Source organism: Castor canadensis, chromosome 8 (assembly GCF_047511655.1).
Source record: "Castor canadensis chromosome 8, mCasCan1.hap1v2, whole genome shotgun sequence".
Lineage (NCBI taxonomy): Eukaryota > Metazoa > Chordata > Mammalia > Rodentia > Castoridae > Castor > Castor canadensis.
This window is the reverse complement of record NC_133393.1, coordinates 38,605,733-38,617,894: the sequence shown is the minus strand read 5'-3', so window position 1 is coordinate 38,617,894 and position 12,162 is coordinate 38,605,733. Positions and strand designations below refer to the sequence as shown.

At 38.1% G+C, this 12,162-nt stretch overlaps 1 protein-coding gene across 18 annotated transcripts in view; it reads right to left on the bottom strand.

Moving 5' to 3' along the window:
• Atxn1 (ataxin 1) overlaps positions 1 to 12,162 on the bottom strand; it is a 383,376-nt gene that overhangs the window by 350,280 nt on the left and 20,934 nt on the right. For 3 of the 18 annotated variants that reach the window (XM_074082860.1, XM_074082847.1, XM_074082861.1), the window contains one exon: positions 2,744 to 11,117. The exons of the other annotated variants lie outside the window; for them this stretch is intronic. The gene's annotated coding sequence lies outside the window, so the exon portion shown is untranslated. The remainder of the gene's footprint in view (positions 1 to 2,743; positions 11,118 to 12,162) is intronic. 18 annotated transcript variants of the gene reach the window in all.

The following is a 12,162-nucleotide window of genomic DNA, read 5'->3' as shown; positions in this document are numbered from 1 at the left end:
GCAAAGATCACATGCTTGCAGCGTGCTATTTATCAGCTAGAGAAGAGTGTAGGATGAGAGAGCAGGTTCGTGCCCTCCCTGCCCCTGGCTCTTTCTCTACCACACTACTCTGGAGACCTTGAGTTGCAGTAAGTCCGCCTAGGACACATGACATCTAAGTGACCAGAGGAAGCAACAAATGATTTGATAAGATGAGCTGTGAACTGGAAAATGGAGGGCAGTGAGGAGGGAGGCTCCTCAAGCTGAAAAACTTTTGTGTTCTAGAGAACTGAAGGCTTGTGTTGGGGCATAGACAGTGGGGCAGAATGTCGGTAGGTGATGAGAAGAGCTTGGCAGAAAGATGAGCAGAGTCTACAGGTCAGAAATAAACACAGTATGTCCAGGAAAAGTCTTGAGAGCTAGAGTACAGTCCAGGCACTGGCTACACTCTACAACTCTAAATCTTCCTCTCACACCCACCCCACAACTACTATCATCCACATGCCTGGTATCTTGCCCTAAATGGTAAGAAATTAGGAAACAGCAAAGGAGAACGATAACACAGCAACAGTAAGTAAAGTATTAGCATCACGTGCTAAGGTGCCCAGTGCCCTTCTGGCAGTTTTACATATATTGGCTTATTTAGTCCTTATTTTAAAGATCAACCTACTCTTTGGATAAGGACACTGACACAAAGAGGTTCATGACTTAGCCAAGATGGTAAGTGATGGAGCCACAAACAATACCATAATCCTGGTGCAGCCAACTATAACTGAACACAACACTCCAACAAGTGTGGGCAACAGCTTCAAAACAGCTTGGCACCCCCTTCCTATCACCCAGCTTTCATTCTTTTCAGTTCTTCTGAAAATATATTTTTAAAGCCAGGCACAATGGCTCATGTCTGTAATCTAGCTACTCTACAGGCAGAAAGCAGGAGCATCTTGGCATGAAGCCAACTTAGGCAAAAAGTTAGAAAGGCCCCATCTCAACAAACAAACCAGGCAGGGTGGCTACATGGAAGGTATAGGTAGGAGTATTGTGGTTCAAGGCCAGACCCAAGCAAAAACAAGAAACACTACCTGGTGTATAAGAGCAAAAAGGGCTTGGGAGCATGACTTAAGTGTTAAGAGCACCTGCCCAGCAAGCACAAAGCCCTGAATTCAAACCCCAGTCCCACCAAAATAATAATAATAATAATAATAATAAATATATTTTTATTTTAATTGACACACAGTAAGTACATATTGATGGGGAAAAGTGTGACATTTCTATACACAGAGCTGCTAAGGATTCTTAAGGTGCTACCACATCTACAGGGCTCCTTTCCAAAGCCAGTTAGAACTGAGGCATGAGGAAGATTCTGAGGAACCTCACTAATCCAAACACTGACGACGTGTGAGATACCCTAAGACCAGCCCTTCTACAGAATGCTAACCCTCTCTGGCAGCTGCACAGATTTTAAAAACATCCTCCCTTGCTGTGTAAAGTATCTGCTCGCATAGTTTGTTATCAGCAGCACCAGGATTAAAAACTGTGACCTCTATCTTTTCTCTCTCTCACCCTTATTCTCCCAAGGTGTATATTTATGTCTTGTAGAGCAGCCAAAGAGAACTTCAAAAGGAACCTTGCTGTGGGGTTAGCAGTGAATGAAGAACGGCTGGTCTGAGGGAGCAAAGAGAAAGTGAGTCATGGATGTCGTGTTAAATATATAAGCTTTCTCTGGCTTTCTTTGAAATGTTTTCTCATCTAAACTTGGAGCTGTTGGCTTTGTATTTACTGCAGCTGGGACTCTGGAGCCAAGCTTTGTATTCTTTTGCTCAAGCCTGTATTCTTTTGCTCAAGTTTGAGGCATTGCAACTTGGTACCTATGTCCTTTTTACAACAATGTAACTTAAAAGAGGGAGTAACTGAAAGGACTTAACCAGGGAGATGTGGGTTAGCAGGGTGTTGCAATTTAGATAACCCTCAAGGAAGTCTCCACATTGAGGGGACCAACCAGCTATCTGTGTATGGAGATATCGAAACCCAGCACCATGAGGTGGAACTGTGGCTGCCTCAAACTTTTAACTATCTGTAGCAATGGGTATATTTCAGTTTCTCCTATGGATTCTGGCCCTTCCAACTGAGACCTGACATACTAAGGAAAGAAAAAGCCTCTTTAAACATAAATCACCCAAGATATATGCTTAGCAATGTATTTTGGGCACAGTGGGTTCTTTTAAAAAATGACTTTCCTTCCTTTCTCCCCAAATGAAAGAAAAACATGCCCTGAGATTATCTGAGAGGCAGCAACAGAATAAAAAGAAACTTTTTAAAGGACTAACTGGAATTACCATTGCAAATGAGATTAATTTTTTTGCATATTAAATAAAATTTGACACTGCTTAATAGCAACTTAAATTGTAACATTATAAGTAAAAATCCCTTTACAGGGCTGGGTGTGGTGGCTCCTATCTGTAATCCCAGCTACTCAAGAGGATCACAGTCCCAGGCCAGTCCCAGGCAAAAAAAGTGAAACACTATCTGAAAAATAACTAAAGTTCAGGCATGGCTCAAGTGGTAGAGTGTAAGCTCAGCAAGTACAAAGCTCCAGGTTCAAATCCTAGTACTGCAAAAAAAAAAATACCTTTACAGGTAAAATTTGTAAAAAAGATGTATAAACACAAAATATACAATAAATATAATATAGAATGATATTTATACATATATAATTATACTTTCATTCTATAAAACATAGAAAGATTATCACAAGAACCCCTACCTTCCTTAGGATCCACAGCTACAGTGATTTTTCATGAATAGACTTTTCCCTTCATGAGGATTGCACTCATGCCCACAGCTCTGTTCTGGTAAAACTCCCCTTCCGCTTCTGTTGTGAACTTCAGTTATTGCCTTTCCATTGGCTATACACAACCACACATATCTTTCACACGCTAATTGAAGCATGGAGAAGTTAAACATAATTTATTCAAGGTCAAATCTCAAGTCAGTGGAAAAGCCATAAATATAGCCTTTTCCTTTGCTCAGTGTTCTGGGTATTGCGCCAACCTGCAAGGAGAAGTTTTGGCTATCGATTGTTGTTTTCAAAATTCCCTTGGGTATTTCAAGGCAGTTCATGTTGACAAGATAAAAGGAAGACACTTTTAACAAATTTCATTAGTGTTGCATAATTTCACATTCCTGAACCTTTCACACATGCATCTAAAATTCCCTTAAAAACACTATATAGTTGACTGAAATAACCATGAATGAAAAAATGAGGTTCAGTAGCCCAAACTGTACCCAGAGTTTTCCTATTAAGTTCAGTTGAATTGCAATGCATGGTAAGCAGTTTATGCAAAAAGAAATGCTCTGCAATTCAGAGCTGCCCTGGACCCCTTTCTAAGATAAGACCCACACGAACAGAGCCAGGGAACAGTGAAGAGAAGACTGGAGAGGAAGATGCATTCGGGGAAAAACATCAGAAGTGCTGAGCTGCACGGGGAAATGAGGGCGCCAGACCTGCCACACACACATAAAGTTCACAAGTATGTGCAGATTACACAGGTAACAGGCAGGACTTTTTTTCTTTTTCAAAAAGGGTGGTTATTCCTCTTACTTTCAGGACCTTGAAAAATAAACCAGAATAGCTAAGAGCTGCAGCTTTGATGGCCTGGCAAAGACAGCCTTTAGCCAGGAAACCTAATCGCAGGGAGTTAGTTTGTACTTTCCTTTCTGCCACCACACTCGAACACGACTCGATCAAACCAATGACCAGTTATTTTTCTGGTCTTTCCTTATCATGGAAAAACTCATTTGCCATTTAATTTTTATCTAATTGTGTTGGCTGTTTTTTCTCTGCTTCTTTCTCCTATCTACCCCCACCCCACCTACACTAGCATTCTCTGTGGTCAAAGAATCGGTTTCAGTATTAGTGTTCAATACAGCAAATGTCAAGTAAACACTCGACACATTTCCTGTGCTATTTAAAGCATCCTAAGCAATTATTTGCTCTAAAGTATTAAACTGTAAGTTTTCTTAGCTGGTGCCAAATCCTATAGTAATAGCTGTCACACAGCAGAACTTAGAAGACTCAAATGCAGCTATTAAATCGGTTACACTCTTATGCTACATTTGCCAAGATGTTTTCCAGTTTCCACATCCTTATGGCATCTTTTAAAGACAATGGACAAATGGTCACAGAGTGTCATATGTAGCTCTCTATTTTCATATTTGAAATTTAATAAGGACATTGTTTCAACATAAGTTTTTCTCTAAGCAAAAAGACAGGAGATGGAGGATACAAATAGACACACATACTTCAACCTCTTATTATACCATTTATTATTACAGGCTCAAATCATGACCGTTGAAAATACCACTTCATTTGATAAAGCTCCAAATCATATAGTTGGTTCATAAATTTGTCTATAAAGGACACATGCTATATTCACACATACAAATGTATGCCACCCTAGGAAAATATTAAGCAAATCATACATATGTAAATGTATACATGCAAATGACTATGTACAGATATATTTTTATAAGACCTTATAAACATTTTTATGGTTAGAGGTGATTCTTCTTCATCTTTTTAAATTCATTACATGTTTTTGTAACTATATGGAAGTCATGTAAAAGTAACATTTTACATTTACAGGAAAATGGATGGAACTGGAAATCATCATGTTAAACAAAATAAGCCAGCCTCAGAAAGACAAGCATTGCATATTCAGAATCTGGATTTTTTTTTAAAGACATGAAATTAGAAGGGGGATGTTTCAGAGGAAGGGGGAACCAGTGGGAAGGGGAAAAGGGTAAGAGAGTATGACTGAAGTGAGTTTAACTGAAGAATATTGTATACATATATAATAATGTCAAAATGAAACCCACTATTTTGTACAACTAATATACACTAATAAAAACATTATTTAAAAATTTTAGTGAATTATTCAAATATATTTTACAACTAATGAAAGAATTCTATTATGCCTGCCAGGCAAGGACCCAGTTTGATTTTTACACACACTCTCAGGTATTTCTACTTGCTGAAAGATTTCATTAAATCATTAAGGCACAACAAGGTTATATGATCTGAACATGTTTCCATTCAATGGTTTTTGATTGTGTTACAAAGTACCCTTGCATTAGTTATGAAAAATGCCTCACTATTTTTAGTCATACAATTAAAGAACTCACCATGTCTGTAGAGATAACTGGTGAATTATAACCTAACAAGTTTGTGAGGGATCTGTTGGCACAGTCATATTAAATAACACTGTTTTGTTGGTCCATTTGTTACAACCTCTACATAGTACATGTTACTTGAAAGAGGATGTGATGTGAGTGAGTGAAGCAAAAAACCTGTCACCTCACTAAGAATCCCCAGCACTAGTCATGGCACTCAGGTCTGAGTGTCACAGAAAGAATCTTCTTGACCTTTTAAAGCAAGTCTGTCTCAGTTCTTTGTGTCCCATAGTGGTGAGCATAAAGAGGGAATAAGTCAGAGGGAAGACAGAGCAGGGAGAGGACAGAAGGAAAAAAAAAGATCTGTCAAAGGTGCACTTTTGTTAAAAGTGTTTTAAACACTTTCCTACAGTGGTTACTTTTTCAAAATTTTTATTAGCATAAACTAATTGTGCAAAGGAATTTTACTGTGACATTTACAACATGCATATGTTCTTTGATCAAATTCAGCCCATCTATATTACTCTTAACCACCCTCCCTTCTCCCCTCACTTTTTAAATTCTTTTGGTGTGACTGGGGTTTGAAATCAGGGTTTCAGGCTTGCAAAGCAAGTGCTCTACTATGTGAACCACACCTTCAGTCCTCCTCCCTCCTTTTTAAGAGTTTTTGGTGGGCTTCATTATGCTATTTTCATACATATATAATGTGCTTGTATAATATCCAGCCCCTCCCCCACTTTCTGTGCTGCTGGCGATTGGACTCAAGGCTTTGTGCGCACTTTACCACTAAACTGCATCCCCAGCCCTTTATAGTGATTACTTCTAACATGAGTGAGAAGAAAGTTGACAAGAGCCGGGACGGCCACAACACGGGACGTCAAGTTTGTGGTGACTTAAAAATCTGGGTGGACAGTTAAATGAATGTTTACAGACTCTTTAGAACTTACATTTTGTGAATATGCTTTTGTATATACTCAACATCTAGTAAACACTTTTGAAAACAACTTTGCAAGTCCCACAAATGGCAACCGGTGGTGAGCAATGAAATATTGTTTGTTAAGAGCCTAGGTGCTAAGGTTAAGGTGGCATGAGCTAAATCCCTGTCCCACCACTTACTAGCTCTGTGACCTTGAGCAAACTACTAACCCAGTTACTTTATCTGTAAAGTGGAGATAATAGCGACCTGTCTAGGTTTACTGTGAGGATTAAACGATTAGCACAGTGCCTTACACATCCTAAATCCTCAGCATGCCAGCCAGCCATCAATATTACAGAATAGGTTCCCTGCCCTGGGACCTTTTTTGAGTGTGTGTACTGTTCTATGTTTTTCTATCACAAATCTAGTAAGTAAATATTTATTAACAATGATCTTTCAAGAATGATTTTCTTGAATAAAAATATTAGTAATCAAATTGTTTTTTAAGGGGAATTCTGCATATCCATATCTAGAAGATGCAAAAATGAATGGAAGAGACAAATCTAATAGGTCCACAATATAAGTGTGAAGAACAAGTATACCCAGATACACTTTTAGCAGTCTCATTCATGTTAGTAATGGTAGCTATTTTATATAAGAGAAAACCAGAATTCTGTCTTGGGATAGACAAGAGCATCTACCATTTACCTTAGAGTTCACAAAATACATGAATTCCTAATGTATTACACATTGACAAGGAATAACAATTACAAATTCACATATCTCTTATTAAAAGTTCCTTAAATAACACAGAAAGAAATCAAAGATGAATTTGTTTGAAGCCGTGAGCCACAACTTTTTCAACTTTATTCTCTCCTAGTACAGTGCTTTCCATGAAACAGGCGTACAAGAAATGAAAAGCATTAAATCGCATGTAAATGAGGAAGTTGGATAGAAAAATGTTTAAGGTCTCTTTTAAATTTCCTGAATGACAAACTGCCCAGATAACCCAGCTAGCATCCATAGCTACACTCAAGAATTCACTGCCACATTAACAATGAAAATGATCAAAGCCATTCCTCCTTCCTCAATTTCCTTAATTAATGTGAGCATGTCCAATCCACAGCTCTTCATTTCAGCATTTAATTCCATTATTATTACATTAAGAATATGCCTACCCTCTACGTTTCTAGAAATACAAAGAAACTGACAACTCTGAGAAGTGTACATATTTTTAGAGCCAGATAAATGAAAGTAAAACATTTTCTTTTAATAAGTCCTCATCTCCATTTAATGTGTTTATTGAGCATTAGTTGTTAATTTAATACAACATTTCTCCTGGAAGAAAGAATCAACCTTAAAATAAGAGTTTTCCAAGGGATTCCAAGAGATTGCTGCAACAGAAAAATTTGAGAGGGAAATAATTTTTATATCAAAAAGAAATTTAAGGCTTATAAACAAAAATATATTTTAAGATAATACCATAGCTGTAGAACTGGCCAAAATTGAATATATTTTGTGAGATACTGACCATTGATAAGAAAAAAAGCAAGTCCAAGTTGAAGGATTAAATTCTTCTCCAAACCAGTCACTTATATATCTGTACTTATGCCCCAAAGTGTTTAGAGTCTAATATTTAAATAAATCTCCTTTCCAGAGAGCAGAAACTCCTAATCTGACATACTCCAAATGGAAACAGATTCATGAGAATTTCATGTCTATATTAATAGCTCCTAAAGCCATTAGCAAAGGTAACTTGTACACAGAGATTCAAAAGACATAAGAATTTCAAAGTCAAATTATGTTCTTTCATTTTATGAGGTACATTCTATAAGGAAAACTTTCAATTAAAGAGAAAAATAAGAGCTGGGCATGGTGCTACACACCTGTAATCCCAGCTAGTTAGGAGGCCAAGATGGAGGACTGTAGTCTGAGGCCAGCCCCAGGGGAAAAAGCATGAGAGCCTACCTGAAAAATATCTAAGTCATAAAGTTGTATAGCTCAAGTGGTAGAGTGCTTGCCTGGCAAGTTTGAGGTCCTAAATTCAAACATAGTACTGCCAAAAAAAAATGAAGAGAAAAGCAAGAGTGAGACCATTACCCCTTGACAAAAACTGGCAAATAAAGAACACATGCACAAAACACCTGAATTTGCTTTCCTGTTTACCCTTCCAGTGGTGTCTTTTTTAATATATAAGATTAGCTAACTTTCAAACAATTAACCTCAGATCAATGGATTACACACAGACACTCTCTCACACAAAAGAGAGCAAAGCTGCAGCTATTTGAATATCATGAAATATTTTCCTAACCATGCACAGATGGAAGTATGGACTTTTCTGCCAACTGCCTAGTTCAGAAACTTTACTCTATTTTTAATTATTTGGTTCAGAGGACCCGTTTGTGATTAACTTCTGTGTTGGATGGCAAGGCAAGTAAAGTTCCTGACCCACAGCAAAGAACACAGAGAGAAGCTTAATTATTTTTAAACAGTGAGTGTAATATTGTAAGCCATGTGTAGGAACAACTAATTTGTCAAGACCTGTTCAAAGTCACTGCTGTTTGAAACTGTAAAGTGTATCAGGAGAACAGGAAAATCCAAGAGATCTTTAGTAAATGACACCAAAATGAAGTTCTTGATGACAAGTAGCTTTTTGTCTCTGGGAAATAGCAAGGAAGGAAGAAATTAATAGGGTTGCAAAGACTGGTCTTATTAGCAGGAGCAGTTTCAGTTTTGACTAGGAGCACTGAATGGAATGGCGACAGCTTTAAGCACAGGAAATGGACTCAGATACAAGGAGAAGTTGGTCAGGAAACTCAAACCATAGTACTCAGAATCACACAGGAATTGCTGAGCAAGATGAAATCTCAGAAGAGAAGTGGAAAGAGAAGCAATGGTCTAGCAATGACACAGAACCCATGGTTAAAGTATGGAGAATGAACAGGTTGGGGCTGATTTCTATTTTAATGGGCTGTGATTATTTTTTTAAATTGTTCCCAAGTAAGAAAATAATAAACATAAGTAGGAAATTAGCATGAACACAGAAAGGAAATCCAGCAGAAGGCATGCATGTCAGGACCTGGGAGGTAGAATAGAGCTAAAACCTAAGAGAACTTCCCCAAGAAAAGCTTTTTATTGATGATTAACCCTAATATGTTGAGACATTCTGTATTTCAGTCCTTAAGACACCTGGGAAAATTTGGAGTCTCCTGAACATAGGCCAGAGAGCTAAAGTATTTCAGTAGTAGTTAATTGCTAACAATTATACTTGCACTGAGTCCAGGATCAGTGCCAGGGTGGCCTGAGGATTTAAAACACAACACAAAACAACCAGCACCTACTATCTTCTACCATGTCAATGGAGAATCAAATCAGAGCCCTTTGCAGGGGGCTCAGAATTCTGAAGTTTAGCTCCTTCAAACACCAGTACTGGCTTCTAGTTTGGGGCTGGGTCAGTTGACATGGCAAGACCCTTACAGGGACACATTCCTATTTGTGGGTAATTGTGAAATTTCAATAATTGGTAGCAACTCTGGAAGCCATTATGTGAAGAAAACAAAGATCATCTGTTGCAGAGAGACCCTATGATTTTATATATATATATAAAATCCCATATATATATATATATATATATATATATGTAATTTTTTTATTCTCCCTTCTCTATTATGCAAGTAGGTAAAGTAAGTTTATGGGTATATGTATTGGCAAGAGAGTAGAACTTAATAGAACTTTTTAAAAAAAAATTTAAGCACATCTACAACTGAATTATTTATAATTGTAAATGGCTTCATATTACCAACCTAGTATTATTAGTCAGGCCATGGTTTAGAAATGTTTGTATTTCATTTAGAAATGTCTCTATTTGCTTTCACACTAGACACTGTGATGGGATTTGACCTGTATCTTTGTCCATAAAACAATTCTATAAGATATGTAAACAGGAATTCAATTTTCTTTAAGTCAAAGAAAGCAAAAATATGGTCGTCAGGACAAGAACTGCTTTCTGTGGGATACTCTGGTTAAATGAAAGCTATTCAATTTGAATCAGTTGCAGTCTCCATTCTCTAATACACAGCAGATTTTAGATTTCAGAAGGTTTTTGACAGAGAACAAAATGTTACTGAAATATCTCTTCCATTCCTTTTGTCCTACATAACATTCCATGGGCTGAACTCCCAACAAGGAGCATAGATTTGTCAGCTTCTGTTTGCACTTGTTCTATTCTAGTTTGTCTCTGCAGCAAATTTTCCATTTTGACCCTTTCCTGACACAACAGTAATATATACCTTTTGGCTGCATTACAACTTGTAATAAAGAAAAACAAAAGTTAACATTTTGATTTTGTACCACCTTAAAGCACCCATAACTTAAAAATAAGGCCTGCTATTTAATTCAGTGATAGAACATTTTTAAAATATCTGCTTATGTAAACACTAGAAATCCAGGGAGAGAATTCTTCCAATCCAACAATCCACACATTCCTACACAAAACCAATCACTGGCGTATGTAAAAGCTGGATCTGTGGCGAGAGACAGGCTAGAACGAGCATGAGCAAGTCTGTGCAAGATGAATTTATCCTCTACTGCCGCTACTCCAGGTCATCCCAGGATATGCCCATGGGCAAATGCCAAGATGGAAAGAATGGACTGGTGCTTTGTTTCTAGCATATTGGTGCAAAGGCTCCCCAAGCGCTCAAGAGGGAAGTGTTGCTCTGTGAGTGATGAAAGGTGAGTGTCTGTAAGCTGATCAAGCAGAAAGTTCAACAGCATCCTGGCCATAATGACTAAGCCTGCACCAGCTCAAAACCAGTTGGAAACAGACTCCGGATAATAGCTAAAATATAGGCTTTCTGGGATGGCATCCAAGAGGAGGTCTCTGAAGGTGGGTGTCATCCTTTAGGGTGGCCCAGAATAAAATGGTGACATATTATATCTCCTGGCGAGTTCATTAAAGACTTTGAACAGCAAAGACACCAAGTCCCGAGGACTTCCAACGAAGATCTTGGGGCAAGAAGAGATGTCCACCAGCACTTTCTTTTTCTGTGACCTGTTAGAAAGAAACATTCTTAGCTCCATCACCAAGCAAAACTCCCCGCCAGGCTGAATCTCCTGGATTCCCGGGGAAAAAGCTGTGAAGAGATTGATGGGGGATGCCTAAGAGAAATGGCCTTTGTTTCATTTGTGGTATCACTAATGAGGCTTCTGGGTACGAAATCTGGCGTTCAAGTCTGAAAATGAAGCTGATTCAAAGTATTTCTATAACTAACAGCATGGTCACCAGCCACCAGATTACTTTTACAAAGAAAAGCATTCATCACAGTTATTACATAGGATCTGGCATCAAGAGATGAACAATGTTTTCACTAAAAGATTAACCACTAAATGCTGTAGGACAATAGTTGCTGAATTATCATAAAAGTAACTCATATCCTTACAAATACAAATGTCTGGCACTGACTGGCTCCCTTTGGCTGGCAGGCATGGGGGGGATTCACATATGGCTGGTTGAGCTTCCCCTAACCTCTTCTGTTACATCCAGGAGAAAGACAGCAAAGACCTACAGATAGTGAATTGATATGACTGTGCCTTCCTATCTACATAGGAAAGAACTTTTCAGAGAAGAAGGCATCAGATTTCAAGGCTCCATATATAAGATCAGTTTGGTTTCCTGATGTATTTAGACTGCTGACATGAGTACATTAAAGTAAATGAAGCTCTAAGAAGTTCAACCCTAAAGGTATAGTGGCTGCAAAAGGAGAACCATTCTCCGCTGATTCATCAAGGTGAGGCTTAGATGCTCCACACACACCTACCAGGTAAATGTATAATGGAACATTTTGAGGGGTAACTAAGGATTGCTTACAGTGAAGGGACCGGACTTTATCTTTCATCTCAAAATTGCTCTCTTTGGGTCAACTCAGTAAAGCAAAGACATGTCCTTTGGTTTTATGAATTCAGAGACACAACGGCACAATGTTCAGGGAATCTTGACCATACAGAGAACAGAAAAGGGAGACGAACTACAAGTCAGAAAACCAGGTTACAACACTGACAATCTACCCATTGAATTTTAGTAAATGAGTTTCAGATTT